The following is a 23,855-nucleotide window of genomic DNA, read 5'->3' on the forward strand; positions in this document are numbered from 1 at the left end:
GGAGGCATACATATTTTTTTCAAAACAAAAAGAACTGATTGGCTGTTTCATACCATTCCAGAATAAAAACTAGGCTGTATGTGTAAATTAATAGAAGCATGTTTTGTATTGGTACAAAAAAATGTGTAACCAAAGAACAGTACTATGGATTTGCTGTTAGGTTTGAAAAGTCAAGCACTCTTGCTCTGTGGAATTGAAACATTGTGTGTCGAACTTCTGACCTAACTGAACACAGCAGTGTTCCATGAGCTGTTGCTATGGTAGCAGGCAGAAGTCAAGTTGGGGGAAGGGTACTAGGCAGAAGTCAAGTTGGGGGAAGGGTACTTTTGGAAAAGGGTTGGTTTTCAACCAATAGAAATGTGTGATTACATTTGAAAAAAAGGGGGAAGCACTGAGATTTGAAACTTACATGTATATGTGTGGAAAAATAGAGGGAAAGTTTGCCATTATCTGGTTCTGCTGAGAGGAGAGAGGTGAACACAACAGAGATCCTGGCTCTGATAATCTGCTGTTTGAGTGTCACATTTCTTTCACAACTAACTAATTTTAAAGGTGAGTTTAGAGTCTGAGAGGGGATGTATATGGTAAATTAAGAAATGAATAATAGAAATGGGAATTGTTTTTGTTGTAGTTACACATGGTGGTTTCATAATGTGTCAGTGTGTAAAAGTGATTTACACTTGCCCCTGAAAAAAAAAAGAGCAGTAAGTGTGCTTTCAAATTGGCAAAGAAATTTCGTTTTGGGACTAATGTGAAAATATGACTCTGTGTGCATAGAAGAATTATAGGCAGAGATTTATTGCGTCTTGCTCTGGTGATTTCACAGTTGCATTAGATGGAAAGGGGGAGCGAATTTTTGGGGGAATAAGCAGAGGGTTAGCACACACCCATGTCCTTGCCGTGTATAGTCATGCACAGTATTTACAAGCCAGTGGGGTTTTCAGGTTTAAGTCTGTAATGCAAATACATTCAGCATCACTAAGGCTGGTTGCCCTTGGTGGAGTGTAGGCAGTCACAGAGAATGCACATGGTGGTGGTCTGAAAAAAAAACAGCTTGGACACGTGCAATTAAATAAATCAAAAATAGTGGTTTCATAATGTGTCAGTCTGTAAAAGTGATTTCCAATTGTTAAAAGAGGCAAAAATATTTTTTGGAAAAAAATGTAAATATGTGTACTGTATTATAAATTGTTATAAAAATATTAATACTTTTGTCTTTTTTTTCAGATCGATATAGAAAATTTTTGAAAACTACAACCATTTTAAAAACTATTTTTTAAAAAAACAAATGAATAAATATTTTTTTGAGTGAGTATGGTAAGTCAATGTACTGTGATAAATGATTTTTAGTGTTTTTTTTAAAAAAAATAAAAAAGGTACGCTTACCGTACGCGTACGGTAAAAAAAAAATAAAAAAAAGTTTTTAAAAACATATGTAAAAAAAAGATGAAAGATAAGGTTGGCTCTTAAAAGAGCCGTTGTGTTCATGCAGGGACAGAGGAAAGAAAGATTGGGAATATTAGACGGTACGACAAGTGTGCTGATCTATTTTATTGTTCACTAGGGAAATACTGGTCTCCCTATAAGTAATTAGATCGTGACAAGTGGCGCACCGTACTTCAACCCTCGCAAACCGAGGGTTAATTTCCAGAGGGCCAGCAAAAGGAGATTCTCCCCCCACAGATGAAGGGCTCACCTGACCTGCAGAAGAAGGAGTCTGCCCTGCAGATGATGGTCCAGGCTGAGCTGCTGTGGATGTACTGGCTCGTCTTTCTGAAGAGTTACCTCCAAAAAGATGACCATGTGTCCTTTTGTGTACATCCTTGAGGTGTCTGATCATGGTATGATTCCCAAAGGAATACTTCCTGTCAGGATTACCTCTAGAAAGTACACGCTGACACAGCCTGCAAGTAACTAAGGGTGCATTCACCTTTTGCTGGCCTTCTGGAAAAGTAAAATAATCCCAAACATAAGAAGGCTTTACTTTCCTCGCTCTCTGCCTCAAGACAGTGCTGCTGGTGCTAGCCTCACTCTCAGAAGGGCTCTGCTGTTCTGCCATCGTATCCCAAAGACAAACCAGCTCCTTCTTCCAAGGGATCACAAGCAGAAATGAGGGGAATGGGTGTGGTGTAGGAGAGTTCTAGAACTGAAAGTAGTTTCCACCAATCAAAAGTTGTGTTTCATGATCACATGACCAACCGTACGCTTACGGTACGCTTACGGTACGCTTACGGCAAAAAGTACGCGTGCGCGTAAAAAAGACACGCGCTTGCGCGCATGCGCATAACAGTCATTTCCCGGCACTTCCGCGTAACGTGCGCGTGTTGCGTAAGCGCGCACGCGTCCCACGCGCAGTACGCGCGGCTACGCAAAGTACGTAACTATGCGCAAGCAGCGTAGATAGATTACGGACGTTGCGTAAACCGTACGCTTACCGTGAGCTTACGGTACGCGTACTATAAAAAAAAAAAAAAAAAAAAAAAAAAAATCTGGAAATAAATTTTACATGTTTATTTTAAAAAATATATATAAAAAAAATATTTAAGGATTTTAAAAATTTAAGCATAGTCTTTATAAAAGATAAGAAAATTAAATTAAAAATATGTTTGAAAAAAATGAAGAATAAAAAAAAAAAATAGCATTTAAAAAACCTTGCAAATTCACTGAAAAAACCATGGGTTTCACACACGTTATAGTTAGGAATTAGCATTTAAAAAACCTTGCAAATTCACTGAAAAAACCATGGGTTTCACACACGTTATAGTTAGGAATTAGCATTTAAAAAACCTTAGAAATTCACTGAAAAAACCATAGGTTTCACACACGTTATAGTTAGGAATTAGCATTTAAAAAACCTTAGAAATTCAGTGAAAAAACCATAGGTTTCACACATGTTATAGTTAGCTGGACATTTTACTCGTAAAAAACCAATGAAATTGCCCCGTTATAGTTAGTTCAGCTAACTATAACTCGCGCGCCCGCAATGCACTGCTGATGACGTCACATATTACATCACTCATGACATGGTCAGTGACATCACTCATGACATCACTGATGACATCTCAAATGACATCACTGATGACCTCACTGATGACATCATGCTTGTGATAGAGTGGCAGACCTCCTCTCACCTTAATATAAGCTTTGATACACACATTCAAAAATAGAGACTAAAAATTTCAAAACAATGGACATACCAATACCAGTTACAACAACCTCTTCAGTAATTCTAAGATCCACATACACATCCACTCATTCACCAACAGTCCTATACAGTCACTCATACATGTACTCACTCATCATATGTACTCATACATCTATACATCCTGTTACACAATGCCACTCATCCATAGAGTTACTCACACACATAGTCACTCATGCTAATAAAGAATAAAACATACATTTACTTGCATATACAGTAATACACACACCACCATACTTACTTCTACGGAAACTTACACATACTTAGTCTTTTAAACAATCACTTATAGAAACACATACTTATTCATACAGGAACTCTTTCAATCTCTCCCTCTCACATATACTCACATATATACACCAATAGTCACATATACTAGTTTAAAACATATGTAGTTACTCCTGAAGACACTATTGAGACAGTCATTCACTCACTAACACACCCATACACACACTCATCCACCCATACAGTCCTGCACACATGCTGTCTTCAACACATACAAACAGTGAGTCACTCATTCATGCATCTATGCACTACGTAATACCCCCCACCGTACCATACAGACACTCAGACTGATACTCAAAAAAACAACTAATAACCTATATAGACACCCATGTAGCTACTCACCAACCCATGCAGCCACTTATACACAAAGTGAGAGATACACTTAATCAGTCAGTTACACAATCAATTTTTCAAAAACAAATCATCCATTTAGACACTTATATACCCATTTATTCTTCCATCGACCTTGAGATATACATATATAAAACATATTTAATTTTCAGAAAAACACACATTCACTGGATGATGTCATCAGTGAGGTCATCAGTGATGTCATTTGAGATGTCATCAGTGATGTCATGAGTGATGTCACTGACCATGTCATGAGTGATGTAATATGTGACGTCATCAGCAGTGCATTGCGGGCGCGCGAGTTATAGTTAGCTGAACTAACTATAACGGGGCAATTTCATTGGTTTTTTACGAGTAAAATGTCCAGCTAACTATAACATGTGTGAAACCTATGGTTTTTTCACTGAATTTCTAAGGTTTTTTAAATGCTAATTCCTAACTATAACGTGTGTGAAACCTATGGTTTTTTCAGTGAATATATATATATATATCCCTCCAGCTCGTAACACCTCGTAGTTGCTTGCGCATGAATAACGAGTGCAGACCTCCAATGGTGCCAAATTACTTTATTTTTCTTTTAGTCCTCTGCCATAACGCGTTTCAGCCATTCAAGCGGCCTTGATCACATGACGACGCCCAGCTTATTTGTCCCGCTATTTAAAGTGCCAGTGCATAAGGTTCATGAACATAGTAGAAATACTATAGTAATAGTACTATAGTTTATTACAAACATAGTCTCTCAAATGCTTGTGCATGTTCTTAATAGACAGTTTTTGCATTTCCAACATTTTTAGACATAAAATATGTCCACATTTAATATTATAAATAAAGTTTTTTGGAAATGCACGATCAATGCTGATAAACATCTCAAAATTGCGGCCTAAATGCCAAGTTCATTTATATTGAATAAAGTGAATTAAAAAAATGTTAAACATGCTCCATAACCGTGAAAAATGCTGACATATACTTCACAAAACCAGTAATGAAAAAGAAAAATTTCTGTATATATATATATATATATATATATATGAAACAAAAAAAGAGATAATTTGTATCATAGCCATATTAAATCCATTATACCTAGTTCTATAAGTCGTCTACTTTTTCTTGTGGTTGATTCCATGCTATGCATTTGTCCCCATACCTGGCTAATGCCTATTGGGTATCTCATTAGATTTAATTACTATTCCGATTTTGGATCCACCCTCACACAAGATTAAAGTGACATTGTGCTACAGTACTTTGGATTAAAGTGACTAATGCCCTTAGAGTGCAAATGTACAAAAAGGTCCGAAATTCATATTTTCACAAATGTGCCAATGATCATGATGTACTGTTGGTATAGACATTGAGTTATACCAGTATCTCAGAGTTTGACCAAATTACCAAGGTCTTACTAAGGGGCCCTGAAAGAAATTATGAGGCAATTATGCTGCGACCCGGCTCAAGACCGACTAAATAAAAGACAAAAAGATAAAACTACCCTATGTCCTAAAAACCATCCTTCCGAGACTAAGCCACCTCACAAGAGCTGCCGAATATAATGTTTAATAAATGGATTCAAGTAGCACTGGGAGGGACCTGTCATTTGTCCTCTGTGCTAAAATTATGTAAAAACAGCAATTTTATTTTTTTAGATTAATTCTACTTGTGGTTGACATATCCCCTGTTACATGCTAGAGAAGACTGAATTGGCTCATTAAAGAAAGGTATGGAGATCTTCCGTGATATTGAGCCCTCCTGGTGACTTTGAATCGAATTCCAATATGAAACTTGTCTCCAGGCGACACAATTTTGCTTCCCTATCCCCCCCTCTTTTTGTTATGGGGATAGCTTCAATAGCAAAGTAACTCAAATGTTAGGGGTTGCTGTTATGAGCCGTCTGGAAATGCCTTGCCACAGGGTAATTCTGATCTTTATTAATTATTGCCCTGATATGTTGCAAAATGCGTTTATGGACTGCCAGTTTGGTGCTGCCAATATACTTTAAGTGACAGTCACATTCCAAAACATAAACACAATATTCTGTCTTACACGTTAGATGTTGTTTGATTTCTTTAACGGTTTTGGAAAAAGCAGTGGTATATGTTTTTGTGTTGGTCCCAAACTGGCAGGCCTTACATGACAGACATTTAAAAAAACCTTTTTTTATAGTCAACCACATATCTTTTCGACAACTCTCATGACTGTTTTTAGCTAACATGTTCCCCATACTCATACCTTTTCTAAATGAAATTGCAGGATTGGAAGGCATCAATTCACCTATCACAGGATCATCCTGGATAAAGTGCCAATTGCGTCTAATGATGCTCCTTAGTTCTTTTTCCTGTTTTGAGTATGTTAAAATAAGCCTTACAGGTTGTGGATTTTGCTCTACAGCTGACTGTGATGATTTAGACTTATAGACAAGGAGATCCTCCCTTGCCCTCGCTTGTGATTTTCTCATGGCGGCATCCACAATTTCAGTACCATAACCCCTGGCTAGAAATCTGGCACGACTTTCCATCTGTTTTGTTCTCGCATCCTCTGGGTTACTACAGATGCGACGGATACGGAGCATTTCCCCATAGGGGATGCTCTTAATTAAATGAGACGGATGTGCACTCGACGCATGTAAAAGTGTATTGCCTGCTGTCGGTTTTCTAAAAAGGGTAGTAACTAAGACATTACTTTCCACTAAAACTTGAACATCTAAAAAGGTCACTGAGCTCCTACTTATGGTAAAAGTGAATTTAAGATTAAAATAATTTTGATTAATTTCATTTATGAATTCCAAGGCACTTTCCTCCCCTCCTCGCCACACAATAAAAAGATCATCAATAAAACGCATCCAAGAAATGACATTGGTGGTATATACACATTCAAATTTTCGCATGAGGACCAGTTCTTCCCACCAGCCCATAAACCGACAGGCATAGCTGGGGGAAAAACTGGCCCCCATCGCAACGCCCTGAATCTGTTGGTAAAACTGGCCGTTGAAAAGGAATAAATTGTTCTCCAAGCTGAAAAACAGCATGTCTAACAGCATTCGGGTGTGTTCTGCATACATCATAGGTCTAGTGTTTAGGAAATACTCCACAGCTCTCAATCCATCCTGGTTTCGAATGCAGGTATAGAGAGAGCATACATCCAATGTTATTAATAGCAAATCTTTATCCCAAGACAACTCCTTAATTTTGTTTAAAAAGTCACTTGTGTCCTGGATGTATGACTTTAATTGCTTCATATGTACCTGCAAAAAATATATATATATATTAAGAACCAATGGTGATCCTACTAGCGGTGCGCTCAACAGCTGGTTTTGCGTTTGGGGGTAAGACCACACACCCCCAGACATATAGATCAACAAGGAGAATACGCCGCACTCCCAGAAGTGTAGATAGTCAGCTCTTTATTTGTCTCACAGCATGCTGTTAATTTTAAAATACCACAAAGCGTTTCAACATCTGTCTTCTTCAGGTGGTAAAGATTTACCGCCTGCTTTAGTTTCGCCATGCCTTAAATCTAGTGCCAGGCATGCTGGGATATGTAGTCCCAATTTTCAAACATGTAGGAATTGATCTTGAGTTTAGCATTAATTATAGCTGAGTGCTTATCTTTGTAATTCCCACATGTTCGTTCTCAACAAAATCGGCATTGTTGTTAGATGTGCTTATGTACTGAACACTTCCACGCCCTTCCTCCATTCCTGGAACGGGTCGCATCGGTGTTGTTTTCCTCGAAAGGACACTTCCTCACCTATGACAACAGATGAGGCAGTCCTTCTCTTGGAAACATGCATGGCGGGATTTGAAGTCGGATCCCCTCCAGTTCTCCTGTCTTCAAACGCTCAGTGCGTCCCACAAGAGATTAGTATCTCCCCGCCTGCTCCAGAGTATTAATAAAACCACCGGGTGCCGCCGCTTGAAAATGTTAAGAACCAATGGTGATCCTATTAGCGGCACGCTCAAATGCTGGTTCGGCGTTTGGGAGAAGACCACACACCCCCAGACATATAGATCAACAAGGAGAATACGCCGCACTCCCAGAAGTGTAGATAGTCAGTTATTTTTTTGTCTCACAGCATGCAGTTAATCTTAAAATATCACACGCATTTCAACATCCATCTTCTTCAGGTGGTAATGATTTATTGCCTGCTTTAGTTCCGCCGTGCCTTGAGTCTAGTGCTAGGCATGCCGGTAGAATGGCCGGAGGCTCCGGAAGTCCGTCACTCCAGCCTGGGATACGCTGCTACACACAAAACAGGATTTCAAGGAAGCAAATCCACGAGCCCACTCAATCAGGTATGCAGAAGTTTATTTTTTCGTGACATAAGAACGCATTTCAACCACGTACGTGGTCTTGATCACCTGACCCCATCCTGGGTCGTACACCTTCCTAAAGTTTACTCGTGGTCAAATATACCACGTGACAGTAAACATAAAAGAAATATATGTCAATTTACAATAAGTGAAGATTGCAACATTACGGATTTCATCAATCAAAATAATGCAGATTCCTTAAATGTAAAATTCAGTTAAGGAGGATGTTCAATCACATCTGGTGTGCCGTAAGGTAAAGGAAAATTGTGAGCTTTGTTTTCGATTGTCTGGGAATGCCAGTTTCCCGTGTTACTTGACAGGGGTGAATTAATGTAGTGTATCCCCTTGAAAAGTGGAGGGCGGGTTTGCACTTAGGGTCTAGTACCTAAACGTGTGCGTCCTGTCGTATGGCCAATACAGTAAAAATAGGGAGGCTGGGGGGCGTGGCCTAGGGCGTCAAGATGGCGGTCACACTCTAAGAGTGCTCCAGACCCCTTCTGTCATCCGCCTGGCATCCGCCACCATCAGCTGCCATTCCTTCTGTTACATTGCACTTACCGCCTCCCGGACCTCTCCGGCTGCTCACGGAGCCGTTTCTGCGGCGTTTCTGCCTCCTCTGGATCCAACTCGGCCCAGGACTGTGCAGCATGTCAAAGTGGTGGCCTGTTGGTAGGCCGTTCTGGAGCTGTGTGGGCCCGACTGCCTTCCCGCCCGCGGTGCCTTCAATGACTGACCTTGCCCGCGGACCAGTGGTGTAGTGAGGACCGGAGCGGGTTGCGGAGCACCGGCGGTGAGTCTGAGGCTGCCCTGCTGCTGGGGAGTTGGTCCTGGACGCGACTGTCCTTTTCTTTGGTGAGTCGCTGCCTGCGGGGGGTTGCTGTGCTTGGCTGCCTTGGCCGGGCAGCGGCGTGAGGTGGTGAGCGGCGCGCCTGTGGCCTGTGGTGGTGTCTGGGGCCTTGCTCGGCCGCCAAGTCGGGCAGCGGCATCCTGTCAAATGGGAGATCGGGGCCTTGATTTGCCGGTGCTGACGGGCGTGCTGGGGCGTGGACCTCTACCTCACGCATGGCCTTCTACGCCCTCGGCTCCCCCCACCCAAAATTCACTGCTGCGGCGGGCTCTCCCTGACCGGGGCTGTGGTGCTGGGGCAGCCTGGCGCCTGAGGCCTACCGGGTGTTTGGGGCTGCATCGGCACTGAGGGGCCTGGGGCGCCAGCGCTGTGCTCCTGCTCGGCCACTAAGTCAGGTGGCGGCGTGCTGTGGGAGGGGTGGCTGGACCCCCTGGAGGAGGCGGACTGGAGAGATGCCCTTATGGCACCCAAGACCCTGACAACTTCCTCCAAACTTCACCTTACCCAACTTTACTTCCTTCATACGGCCTACCTCACTCCAGCACGTTTATATAAAGCTAATATGCGGCCCTCCCCAGCTTGCGTGTGTTGCTCTCACACCTCTGCGGACTTCTTTCATGTGGTCTGGCAATGCTCCGTTATTGAGCCGTTCTGGAGGGGAGTGGAAGCGGAGCTCACGGACGCCCTGGGTTGGGTGGTTCCCCATGATCTGCTGTGCCTGCTGCTGGGGGTGCTGGATGGCCTGGACGGATCCCGGGCAGATAAACACCTACTGGGAACGGCGGTGGCGGTTGCGAAGCGGGACATTGCCGCATTGTGGTCCCAAGCCAAACCACCCACTGTGCGGCGCTGGAGACGGGGAGTGAATTGGTGCGGAGCCCAGGAGCAGCTCCTTTTTGCGGCCAGAGGTTATCCAGAGATGTTTGGCAGAGTATGGGATAAATGGTTCAATCTACTTCCCCCATGAGGGATCCGAATGCGTAGGAGACAGTACTAGTCCTCACATAATGGTCTAACTATTCCATCAGTGTTTTGAGAGCCTCAGTCTTGATAACTTGTTTATACCTCGCCTGATTAATGTGTTGATCTGCTACCGCTGTAATTTTGTACGGAGGCTGTTGTGTTCACCAAAGGTGTGCCGTGGGTTTTCTCCAGGGTCAGTGGTTTACGGTTTCCCGGATGTGCTCATCTCACACACTGTGTGACAGGGGTGTGGTGTTAAATTGTGTCCCCTTTGAAAGGGTAGGACGGGTCTGCACGTAAAGGTATAGTACCTTTGTGTGTGCGACTTGCCTTTTGACTAATATGGCTTGGGCAATCATTTCAAGAAGTGCCAGTATAGCACTATTGTTACAGTCAAGCTATTAGACTGGTACGGTCTGGGTGATCTCTGATTGAGGACAGTTTATCAAAAGGTAGGAGGATGTCAGGTTTGTCCATCCACTCCTGGTGCGCATACGTTTATTGTAGGTGAGTAAGTTCCCCGGGCAGCACCAACGTTGTCTCCCTGTAATAAAGAATATAAAAACGCATATTTTCATTGGTCACAGGCATCAACCTTCATAAATATAGCTAATTTCTCAAGCATTCGGTAGGCATTTAAGACAAAATTTACAGAAAGCTTAAGGCTCATTATCCAACACATCCAGATTTGTTGCAACATTAAAGTGATAGATGTATATACACGTGATACATTTCTGGGTGAATGGTGAATTGGGCGGGTGGGAGAGGGGGGAGGAAAGGAAAAAGGGCAGTGGGGGTGCGTGAGGCTTCTTGTGACTGTTCCTGATTCTTACTACTCTATCAAAGATGTGCATGCATCTCTTCATCTAAATTCAACCCTCCTGGGAACTTACTACCGGCTTGTAAAATAAAGCGTGACTCTAGTCTTCTGAGGGCCCCTACCCTGTTGCCACCCTGGGATTTTGGTTCACGCAGTCAAGTCCACAGTATTTGGCCTTGGTCCAATATATATATAGCGGGTATCGAGATGAATCCAGGTGCACTTAAACGGCAGAAAGTTTCTTGCACAACACCTACAGCCTATGACAAAGGGCAGGGAGCCCGAAACGCGTCGACGAAAAGGACTTTTGTGTTGGGTTGCTGTGTCCACCTACGCTGCAGCTCCCATTAAATGTTGATGGTGGATGATACCTTGTGTGGGCTCTTTCGTTTGGAGGCAACTCTTGTGGTTTATGTTGAACGGCTCGCCTAGCCATAGAAAGAGCCCCGCTGTGTTTTCAGCGGACCTGGGAAGACGTCATAGGGCGAACACCGTGTCAGACCAGGTGCCGATAATGGGAACATTACAAAGTCAGCATTGGTGTGACATAGCAGCGCTTCCACCCGCTTGGGATTTATTTGAGTAACATTGGTGCAGATCCTGAACAGCGTCTCACTGTAGCAAAACGAGAGTGCACTACCGATACCAGCAGGCCATGTGCATGGCCACGCCCACAAGGGCGGGTATCGGGATGAATCCAGGTGCACTTAAATGGCTGAAAGTTTCTTGCACAACACCTACAGCCTATGACAAAGGACAGGGAGCCCGAAACACTTTGGCAAAAAGGACTTTTGTGTTGGGTTGCTGTGTCCACCTACGCTGCAGCTTCCATTAAATCTTGATGGTGGATGATACCTTGTGTGGGCTCTTTCGTTTGGAGGCAACTCTTGTGGTTCATATATATAGCACCAACGTTGTCTGGGCCTCCTTCTCCCAGTCTAAGTTCTGTGAGGAACTAACAAAAGGAGGCGATCCAGGGGGGGATGATGCAGACACGGCTAACTCCAATCTCTGCAAACGCATTAACAATGCACTAGATCTTACTGCCCCGCTATCCAAAACTAAACCCAGTGATCGTGCTCAAAAAACCGCACCCTGGTTCAGTACTGAACTGCGAAATGCTAAAACCTTATTGAAGAGAGCAGAAAGGCAATGGCGTCGGGCTATCTCTAAAGATACTAGAGAGGTCTACTTGTCAGAGAGGCGAGTCTACCACGGACTGATTAGAAAGGCGAAAACCACACACTATGAGACTAAGATCAACGAAGCTGGTAACTCCACGAAGGAGTTATTTCTGCTTTACAAAACTCTCTCTAGTGGAAAATCCGTCACTGTCCCTGATGACTGTTCACCTGAGTCTTGTGACAGAATCGCAGATTTCTTTGCCGAGAAAATATCTAGAATTTACTCGGCTTTCCCAACTCAACCCACGAATGGGATAGAGTTTGTGGAAAAACCCAGGGACAGGGGAAACTCACCCACCCTTACCAACTTTGTTACCCCACCCACAGAAACTCTCCTAAAAATCTGCCGTTCTGTAAAATCAGGTTCCCCACGGGATCCCACCACTCCCAAACGCCTAAAAGACAGCCTGGGGGCCTTGGAGCCCTACATTAGGCATCTACTGGACGTGTCTTTTATGACAAAGACTGTGCCTAAAGAATGGAAAAAAGCGGTGGTCCTTCCTCTTAGAAAAAAACCTACCATCAGCTTTGATAAATTAGACAACTTGCGGCCCATCTCTCTTTTACCATATCTGGCCAAGGTAGCAGAAAAAACGGTCAATCTCCAACTAATGGATTTCATAGACAAAACTGCCTTACTCCACGACACACAATTTGGCTTCCGCCCCCGCCATTCTACGGAATCGGCATTATTGACGGCTGTGGAATCCCTACGGCAGGGGGTGGATGAAGGTCACACTATGGCCCTTATCCTATTGGACCTGAGTGCGGCATTCGACACTGTAGCTCACTCCATCTTGCTACAGTGTCTGAATGATGGAGGTATAACTGGAGCCGCACTCCAATGGATCCAATCCTTCCTAACGGGGAGAAGTTTCCAGGTCCGCCAAGGGGACCACTATTCCCGAGACATAGAATTGGGTCAGGGCGTTCCTCAGGGTTCGTCCCTGAGCCCAACTCTTTTCAATCTCTATGTCTCCTCAGTGGCTCCAATTGTAGTGGGACACGGACTACAAATTGTTACCTATGCCGACGACACTCAGCTGGTTGTCTCCCTCTCGCGTGCACCCGGTCTTGCTATGGACAGTTTCAGGGCTTGCATGCAAGATCTTGCAACCTGGATGTCCACTAATTGCCTGAAATTAAATGGCAACAAGACTGAGGTGCTCGTGGTGGGAGGCAGTCCATCTGTCTGGACGTCGGCATGGTGGCCACCATGCCTAGGCGAGGCCCCTACACCTCGGAAAGAAGTCAGAAATCTCGGGGTCTGGCTAGATACTGATCTGTCTTTCGGACCACAGATCAACAGGGTGACGGGCATGTGCTTCAGCATTTTAAAAACTCTGCGGAAAGTCCTAATTCTCCTCCCCACGGCCGCCCGCAGAACGCTGGTGCATGCTCTAGTCACCTCACGCTTGGACTTTGGCAACCTACTCTACTTGGGAGCTACCTATAAAGCGATTAATCGACTTCAGGTGCTACAGAATGCTGCAGCTCGCCTCATTTTAAACCTCCCAAAAAGATCGAACTCCAAGGCCGCCCTCCAGTCACTCCATTGGCTGCCAGTGAGGAGCAGAGCTGAATTTAAGTCCCTCTGTACCTGCCACCGTATCCTCGCTAAAAAGGCGCCAGCACCACTCCAGAACCTTATTACAAGGTATGCACCAACTCGTGCACTGCGCTCCTCGCATGGAGGCTTACTTAAGGTCCCTAGGGTGAAAAAGGCCCGTATGGGAGGAAGTTCCTTCCGATACCTGGCGGCAAAAAGCTGGAATAATTTGCCTCTTAATCTCCGTCTGGACCCCTCCGAATCTAGTTTCCGGAGGAAATTAAAAACTTACCTCTTTTCAAAATAAGTGGGCTCCTCCCCCACTTCTCTCTCTGAGTGCTTCAGTTCAGCGCGGGGACACGCATTTTGCGTAACCAGGCGCTCTATAAATGCCCCTTAATAATAATAATAATAATATATATATATATATATATATATGTATCTTCACTGAAAAAAGAAAGGTTAAAGTAACAATATAGTTCAGTGAAAATTTCAGTGACAACGTAATGTTTTAAACCAAAAACCTTACTGAAAATCAGCATTTGTAGTTATCGTTATTAACGATAACTCGTGCCCTAAAGTGACTAGAACTTCTCCGCCATGTACAGTCTTGTCATCAATTATGTCATTTCAGATGTTGTAGTCATGTTATCAATAATGTCATAGATCATGTCACGAGTGATGTAAAATATGGGATACTTATAATTCCTAACTATTAGGTCACATTAACCTTTTTTTCAGTGAATTTTGAGGGTTTTTGACATAAAGCAATATTTTATTACCATACATTAAGCCAACCTCACACCAAGCATGGTCCAAGGCCATGCTCAGTGAGGGGGTTGGCCGCAAATGTATATTCCATTAATTCAAACAATGCAATGTTAAATAATAGTGATTATTATAAAAAAAAAGTTAAATATGGTTTTTAGTAATAAATCATCCCACAGAATGCTGTCATAAAAACAACCACAAGAGGGCCTTGTATTCCTGCTGAAAAGCATAGAGCTCCAGCTAGGAGTGTTTTTGAAAAATATGATAAGTTCTCCTGGGGTTATGGATTTAATGCCCCAGGAGTTTTACTGTTTTTTTTAATGCTGCTGAAGGTTACTACACTTCCAGCTACCTCACATAACATTAAAGAAATCCTTGACGGTGCCCCTGTCTCTTCGAGTGGTATCACAAGCATGACAATATGTTATATTAAAATGCCCCAGGGCATTATGGGGTGATCCTTGCTAGGAGCAGTGAATAACAAATGAGCTGCTCCTGCATCTTGGGTGTGATGGAGCTCACCCAGAACACCCCGATCCTTATTTTTTTGCTGGGGGCTGCGGGAGTAGCCCTAGGAATCACTCAGGCCTGCCGGCTCCCCTATCAGCACCAATCACTGGTGTCTACGGGAGCCGCAATTCTATATATATATTTTTTAAATATGGATATTTAAACTCACAGAGTTTTACTCAATGGAATTCCCCTGAGTTACATAAAAACTTCATGAGATTCCACGGAGTTCAGCGAGTGGGCGGAATTCAGCATGTCGCAATGCTCTTGCTGATTTTTAGCACCTGGAGCTTGTTCCTCACTGTCAACTCAGTGTGATGGCACCACGTGGAGCACCAGAGGGTTCTGCTTCTTTCTGCTGCTCAAGCAGATTTTCTACTCGAGCAGCAGCTTCCTCAGCGCTAACAGTCATGACCTGCCACAAGTGCCCACATTTATAAAGGAGGTGTTCTCGCACCCTAAAATCACACTAGGGGAAGCAAATTCTCACTCACCAACTTTATGTTGGTGAGCCGCATGTGAAAAATAACTTTGCCACACAGTGGTTGGCAGAGTTTTGCCATAATTTCGCGTTCCAAGTGCAACACAAAGTGGGCAAATCTCGGTGAACTCCGATGGTGGAGTGGAATTTTGGCCCACCCCTAATAAATGTTGGGGAAAGAGGTCTGTGGCACCACTCCCTGAGACTTTATAGGCCCCAGGGACACCCCCTCCTCCAGGGCAATAATCTATTTTTATGGGGAGGGAACCCATGGCCTCCCTCCCTGAGGGTTTATCGGTCCAGGGAACCCCATCACCTGGGGCCTTTGATGGGTGCCCAGAACCCCGCCCTGGACACCCACAACAAATACAGCTGGAGGCCGCAGGGGTAGCCCCAGGGTCCCTGCAGCCCCTCCAGCTTCCTGCATGCATGGGTACAGTAGGAGCCGGTATTTTTCACTGCTCCTACCCGGTGAGAGCCTTTTTACAGCTCCAGCTGATTGAACAAGTTTTTCTTGTCCACACTCTTGTAGACATGGAAACAGTGTCCTGGGTTTCTGCTCCCTGGGATGCAGTGATGAGCAGGCCCATTGCAGGCTCGGGCAAGGCATGTGTCCGGCTCCCCTTTTTTGACTATAGCAACCACAGGGCTGAAATTGGCTCAGAGAGACGGCCACATGTACACCCCCTCCACAAATCAATATATATGTATTTATCCCTGTGCCCTTGCCCACCCTGTGGGTCATTTTAATTTAAAAATGAATGGCAGCCGTCGTTATGTTTTTTTGCTTCTGTATTTTCTTTTGGAAAACAGAAACAAATATAAATTTGATGGACAGCTCTGTCAAGTTGATGGAGCCATGTGTCAAAGTTAAAAAAGCATTGACAGGATCTGGCATGATGGTGGTTCCTGCCAATGCTTCACAAATTACTGCATTTCTAAATTTGTCAGGCAGTGATTCCGTCAGGGCAACAGTGTAGTTTACGCCATCACCCTGACGGAGTAAACTCTGTCCACCATGATATAAATCTTCCCCTAGGATTTGAAACCCTGCAAGACTTCAGTGTTCTGTATTAGTTGGTATGTAATCTGCTGGGCTAGGATGGCACCTTGGCCGAATTTTAGAGCCATATCACTAATTTTTCACTTCATCTGTCTTGCTGTCTCATGCAAACTCTGGGTTCGTCATCTTGGATGCGCCCTCCTTCATAAATTTTCATGTGGACCTTTCATTCAGTAAACTCCGCCATGTCCAGTGCCAAGTCTGGCTGCAAAATGAGGAGGGTTATGCATGAGGCAAGCTACCCCACCATGTTAAAAAAAATCCTAGCTACTGAAATGTCACCCAAAAACATACCGCCATTGGGGAGAGAGAAATATTCTCCATGAAGATCTGATGTCTTGTGGTGAAAGCCAGAGATCCTGGGAAGCCACAAAGCTGATCCATCTGCTTTCGACCAGGACCCTCACCATCGGGACATGGAACAAGAGGACCATGCATGATACAGGTAAGACAGCCCAAGTGGCAGCGGAGATGAAAAACTATAACCTTGCCCTGCTTGGCATCAGTGAGACCAGATAAACACAGTTCAGCCAGAAAAGACTGGCTCTGGGAGGGATGTTGATGCATTTTGGACATGAGGACGAGAACGCCCCTCACACCAGAGAGTAGCACTGATGCTATCACCAGCAGCTAACAGAGTTCTGATTGGGATAGAAGCCCACAGTCCCAGAATCATACATGCAACCTTCCACATAAAGAAAAATAATGTTATCCAGTGCTATGCACCTACAAATGACAGCAAAGTAAGAAGAAAGGAACAGTTTTACACCAGACTCCAGTCCTTCCTGGAGAAATGCCCTGAGAGAGACATCACCATACTGATGGGGGACCTCAATGCCAAGATTGGAGGCTGGGTCATGGCCTTGGCGACATGAATGAGAATGATGAAAGGCTCACGGATCTCTGTGCCCTGAACAGTTTGGGGATAGGCAACACACCTATCACCAGAACACACAAGGCAACGTGGGTGTCACCAGACCATTAAAAAAAGAATCAGATCAACCATGTCTGCATTGCCAAGATGTTCCGGAGGGCCCTGCAAAATGTGAGAGTGATGAGAGCATTGAGTTTGGCATCAGACCTAGCTGAAGCTAAAGCTGAAGAAAGCAGATGCAGCAAGCCAGAAAAATCTGTTAAAGAAAAATCTGGGAAGATAATCATGGGTAATAACGGCCAACACAGAAGATGGATGGCGCACATTGAAGAACTGCTGAACCAACCTCTAACACAGTCTCCATCAAACATACAGCCAGCCAACAAGGACTAGCCAATCTACTGAAGCAGACCAACAAAGGAAGAAATACAGAAAGGCATGAAGCATCTGAGAAATGGGAAAGCAGCAGGACCTGACAATATTCCTTCGGAGGCACTGAAGGCAGACATTGAAACATCAATATTCATACTCTACCTCATGTTTGAAAGGATCTGGGAAGATGAAAAGGTAACAACACTCTGGAAGGAGGGATATCTCATCAATATCCTCAATTAAGGTTACCTGAATAACTGCACAAACTACATAGGGATTACTCTTCCATCACCCCAGGCAAATTTTGGATACTAATCGAGCATATCACTCTATTAAAAAAAAGCAATCTGAAGACATCTTTGCATTGAAACATATCTGGTTGGAGGAGGATTTTTCTCTTTAACAATATTCTGTGTGAATAACTATCTTGGGTGTAATATTCAGGAGAATTAATTTCTTGCATAATATTGTGTGAAGAATAAAAATATTATTTACACAATATTCTGGGGACAGTGATCTTTTGTTTACATCTGATAGACATTTTCTTTTCTTGCATGATACATTAAGGAACCATTGTTCCATTACAAAGTATTCTAAGACATAACTAACCATGTTGGAGAATTAAGAAGTGAATGTTAACTCCTTGTGTAATCAACATCCCAAATAAGCACAGAAAAAGATTGGGGAGACAATGCAAGAAAACTCATCTTAGCAGTCCTACCTACCAATACCATTGTGACATAAGTGGCATCTCTATAGCGGGCCAGATGGGGCCATTCCCCAGCTCTATTTGTCCCCTCTTGGGCTCCACAACCAAAACTGTTGAACATACCAGGGGCGACACAGAATTTGACTTTTCCACATTCATTTATTTTCACAACTACTTTTTACAGCAAAGCGGATATATTGGACTTGGACCTCTCTGCAGAGTGATCCCCAAATCTGTTTTTGTAGGCTTTTAAGACTGGGTGCACTTTACCACTGCTATCCAGTGCTAAAGTGTGTTTGCTCTCTCCTTTAAACATGGTAAAACTTGCATACATTCAACTTTGTGCTGTTTTTAATATATATGTCACCCCTAGGGTAGGCCCTAAACAGCCCATAGAGCTGGGTGCATTGTATTTAAATTGTTGGACAAGTACTTTTAAGTTTCACATGTCCTGGTAGTGAAAACTCAAATTTGTTTTTACTACTGCAAGGCCTACTTCGCCCATAAAATAGCATTGACTTACCATATACATTTAATAGATGCTAACTTTTATTTGGGAACAGGTAGAAATGTCATATTTTGGCTCAAATGAATTGTAATTTAAAACCCTCTTTAATGGTAAAGACAGATTTTAAGTCACAATTCTGAAAATGGCAATTTTAGAAAGTTATTATTATATTGTCCTAACCATTTGGTGCCTGCAGCCTGTGTTCTTGGTCACATCTCTAGGTGTAGTTAGCAGTTAGCCTTTGTATATTCCTCCCAAACAGTGTCACAAAGGGAGGAGACTGGGAGTTGGCAGGATGGGTGGGATGGAGCTATCCCCTCCCAATCTATCACTTACACTCACAAAGAACGTCTTACTAGTCTTGGGGCCAGGTCAGGTAAAGGAAGGACATTCAAGAACCAGGTGTGAGGGGAAAAAATATTGGACTCTGAAACTCACTCTTCAGAACACTCCTGGACTTGCAGATTCTACAATCAGCTGCCTGAAGACTGCATTGCTGTTTGAGCCCAGAAATACCAAAGTGTCACCAAGGGTCATGCAGCTGGCCTCCTGTTATGAGCTGCAGGGATACAACAGGCTCCTGACCGGTGGCTACCTCAGGATAAACGCAGCACGATGCATCTCTGCACATGTCTACTCATCCCCAGCTTCAGACCGGTGGCTTCATTGGAACTGACACATCGTGCTGCACCTCAACACTTGTCCCCGCATTGCAGCTTTTGATAGACAGCTTCACTGGCACCGACCCAGTGTGACGCACCTCGACACAAGTTTTGCAACATACCCCCGGACCGGTGGCTGCACAGTCTGTGCTCCATCGAGGTATGCCTGAACTTGTGACTTTGTAGTGGCCCAGTGTGACCGTAATTGGCACTGTTTAGTTCTGAGCACTATTTACCCTGAAATATTTAAAATGGCATAACTCTGATTCTACTGATTGGGGTTTTGTCAATTTGGTTTCATTTTATTTATTACATTTTTCTCTATTATTTAACTTGGTGTTGGATTTTTCTTGCGTGATGTTTTCAGTTCACTACTGCTTGTGTGCTGCAAAATGCTTTACACATTGCCTTGAAGTTAAGCCTGATTGTTTTTCTGCAAAGCTACTAAAGGTTAAGCACAGCTTAATTTAGTGATTTTAGTGGTTCTCCTGGACAAGCATTGTGGTTGTTGCTTGAGAAGGGCTGAACGAATAACCCAATTTCCCACAAGCTATTTTGCTAAAGAAAATTAAATCTGGCTTTGTATGTATGTTTGCATATGTATTTATAAATACATATATTGATAAGTGCAAACATATACTGCCAGACTTAATCATTTTCAGCAAATTTGCATATAGAAACATGCACACATTCTCCTTATGATTGCCCTTTGTCGATGGCCCAATGCGTGCGCCTCTTGTGACACAACTTCTTGTCATACTCAAAAATCTATTTAACTCTTCACTCCTAATTTATATAAATCATGTTCTGGCAGCAATGTTTGGAATGTCTGTCAAGAGCCTGGCTTATGAGATGAAATCTCAAAAATGCAAAGATTATAGCTTACCACATGCATAGATTCGCTCATGATACAGCAATGTCATATTCCTAACAACTTTGATACAATTCTATCTATTATCTAATGTATAATATACATTTCTCTACTTCGAAACAGTGACTTGTAGAGACTTGTAAATATTTGCTGAAGGTTCAATCAACAAAAATCTGACAATGAGAGCCTAGCAAGGAAAACTCCTTGAATCAAAAATAAGTTTTAGATCGCACTCAGTACTTAGGGCTCAAATTAATTCTTGGTGGTAAGCATACTCTGTCGTAACGGTGACAGAGTATGCTTACCACCAAGGAAATAGTCTGTTCGACTGATTTAAATGCAGGTCGACCTTAGTTTAATCACGACAGAGACTTCTCCATCACCACCGCAATTATACCCCTCCAATGGCCCTACAGACTAAGGGCACCCAGAGGTTGGACTCTCATTCCGCCCACCTAATTTAAATGGGTGAAATTAGAAGTCAGTTTTCACTGCGTGTCACCATCAGGAAAACCTTGGCGCTAAGAGGCAGTGACACGTGCTAAATGCTCCCTTCACCATTGGGGATACCTCCCATGGCGAGGGCAACATTAACTTTTTTTATTTTCGAAAAGAAAATCCCGTTTCAGGAGTTTCTTTAAAAAAAAAAGTTTGATGGATGGCTTCATCATGTTGATGGAGCCGTGCACCAAACTTTAAACAGCATTGACAGTAACTGCCATGACAGCCTATATTGCCAATGCTTTAGAAATTACTGCCAGCTTGACGGTCATTTCTAAATTTGGTGGGCAGAGTAGTCTCAGCCTGGCAGATGTTAAGTCCTCTGACAGGCCAATGGGGACTACTCCATCTGCCAAAACATCATTTGTGCCCTTAGTTTTAGATTCCATGTTTGAAAAGCCCTGCAGGAACAGTCCAACAATGCAGCCTATCCCAAAATGTCCATGCCATGCCAATATTTATTAGTTGTGATATATATCACCCCCCTTTTCCTGTTTCACCAGATTATTTCTCAACTTGTCTCTATAGTATAAAGTTGTTCTGCTTCAGATATAGATGATATGCACATTTGCTAATTTATCAGTAGGACACTTTTAATTGTTTTCATTCATTTTAATCTACCAACACACTCATTCTCACTCTTTTTGCAAAACTGTTACTGCATGTATTGATAGAATTTCTGCAGTGAGATCACCCAAGAGCAGATTTATAGCACGTGACCAAATTGCATGTGAAATAGGTATCCTGAATTATTTCTGGACCCGCAACACACTAGTGTGTGTACTGAGGCCCAGGCCTGTACATGGAAAAAACAAAAAGGTCCAGAACCTGGAGGTCCAGAGCCTGGAGGATGCACCAGGTTCTTTATTGACATTGGACAATTGTCCATGTTATGGACTGTTGACATGAAGCAGTTGTGGTGTACCCATTTTTTAGAATTAATAGTCCTGAGCAGATGTTTTTAATGTTTCATGGGGGATTGTGACCTACCAGCCCCACTCACGTTAAGTTCCGCTTAGATGTAACATACAGACTCTTTTGATGATATTAAGTGTGCATGGCGAGTCTGGGCATGTATAGTGAATGTGTGGCACTTGTATGGTAGCAAGCCACTGTGTGTGGTGAGAATATGATTGCTTGGACTAATGGTTTACCCCTGGTTTAGCATTGCTCAAGATGGAGGATGAATACAGCTTCACCCTAGGAGAGTGGATACCCAGACACTAAAGTGAGCGAAGATGGAGACAAGGTTACCCCTAGAACTTCTATGATGATCTTCTATTAAAAGATTGCTGAATAGTGCTTCCTGAGCTCAGTAATTTGGTGGATGGTATGGCATTGGGGGCATATCCTTTTGTATGGCCCTGATTACTACTTCATAAATGTTGATAACTGCCGGGTGCAAAAACTTTACATTTCATTATGCCTGTTTTGTGGAAAGCCCTGCTAGTACCCAGCATCATCACTACTGGCTGAGAGAGCCATTACCTTCCACATTTTAAAGGGAACCATCCCTTACCGGTTCCAGGACCTTACGCATTAGATCATCGACCCCTGCCTAGAAAATGAGTATTAAGGAGAGATCCAAGCCATCTCAACTTGTTCCAGTTCCAAGATCTTCCTGACCAAAGGAAGAAAGAGCTCCACTGAGTACTCAAAGAGCTGATATATGACCAAGATTGGTGTCTGCAAGACATCCAGCCTCCCAGAGATCAGGTGACATCAGCTCAAGTCTGCCCACCTTGCTGGAGAATCTGTGGGTCTGCCTTCTGCCTAGAAGCCTGACTGCTCAGACATGGAAGGAGAGTGTCTGGCTCTGCAGAAGGGGAAAATGTCCTGGAGGAGAGGCCCAGCCACATTCCTGGCATGTCCAGTAGCTGACTGCATTGGAAGAGATGTCTGAGCCAAGTCAAGCCAGATTAGGTCACTAGGTCTCCCTGTGCAGTTCATGTAGTGAACAGTGTGAAGTCAATTCAGCAGCATGTGGGTTATACAGTGAGAGCCATCATAATTAGTGTGACATCTTCTGAAGACAAGTACCCACCATTGAGGCCTGCTGGACTGTTCAAGTGAGGCTGCCACTCCTGGTCCTGGCCCACCAAAGAAGACACTGCTGGTGGGATTCTATCAAGCACACCATTAAACACCACACTAAGCTGCATCTCCACTGAGCATGGAAAGATTGAGAGACTATGGGGCTTATTACAATGTTGGTCGGTGTTGCCTCCAGCTAACACCGTCAAGTTCTCGGAACCGACCGACCTCCGGTCTCAAGGGGAAAGAGCTTAATATAGGCAGAAAGGGGACTGGGTTTCCAGTCAGGAACGGATGGACAGAGGAGTGAAGGGAAGCTCCTTCATACCCAAGATGGTTATATGTTTTAGATGCCATAGGGAGGGACATAACGAAAGAGACTGTCAGGTGAAAGATTTTGTACCAGCTGCACCCATTATAAGACTTGTATTGACTATGGGTGAGGTTACCCGGGAGGGCCCTGTGGCACTCAACTAAATGTCTATGAACATTTTGGGAAAGGAAACTAGATGCAAATACATCCAACTACTATGGGATTTGTGTTGGAAGCAGGCATTAATGGAAGAAAGAACTAGGGTTGAGAGAAAGCATTGCAGACCTGAAGAGATTCCCCCTGGTGTCAACAGTACAGGCATGGTAGCTAAGGATATGACATGGAGGACATGTTTGCCAGGGCTGAGGTAGAAGTTAATGGCTAGATGACCGTGATCAATGTAAGAAACAAGATGCACAATGTCTCTTGAGCGATGATTTGTGCGTTTATGGTTTACTTTCAGGAGCAGAAGCCTTCATGCCCTGACAATGTCATCCGTGTTGGCCGGACAACAAACTGTGCATGAAGTCTAAGGAAGAGGCTTGATCTTCCTAGAGTAGCAAGGACCATAATACAATTGTAGTGAGTGGATCAGGGCAGAGTCTGAGAAGACAGAGGCCATGGCATTCATCGACACTGCTCCATATAGGGAAGAGTATGAAGCAACCAAAGCAGACCAGGTGTTGA

Source organism: Triturus cristatus, chromosome 1_2 (assembly GCF_964204655.1).
Source record: "Triturus cristatus chromosome 1_2, aTriCri1.1, whole genome shotgun sequence".
NCBI lineage: Eukaryota > Metazoa > Chordata > Amphibia > Caudata > Salamandridae > Triturus > Triturus cristatus.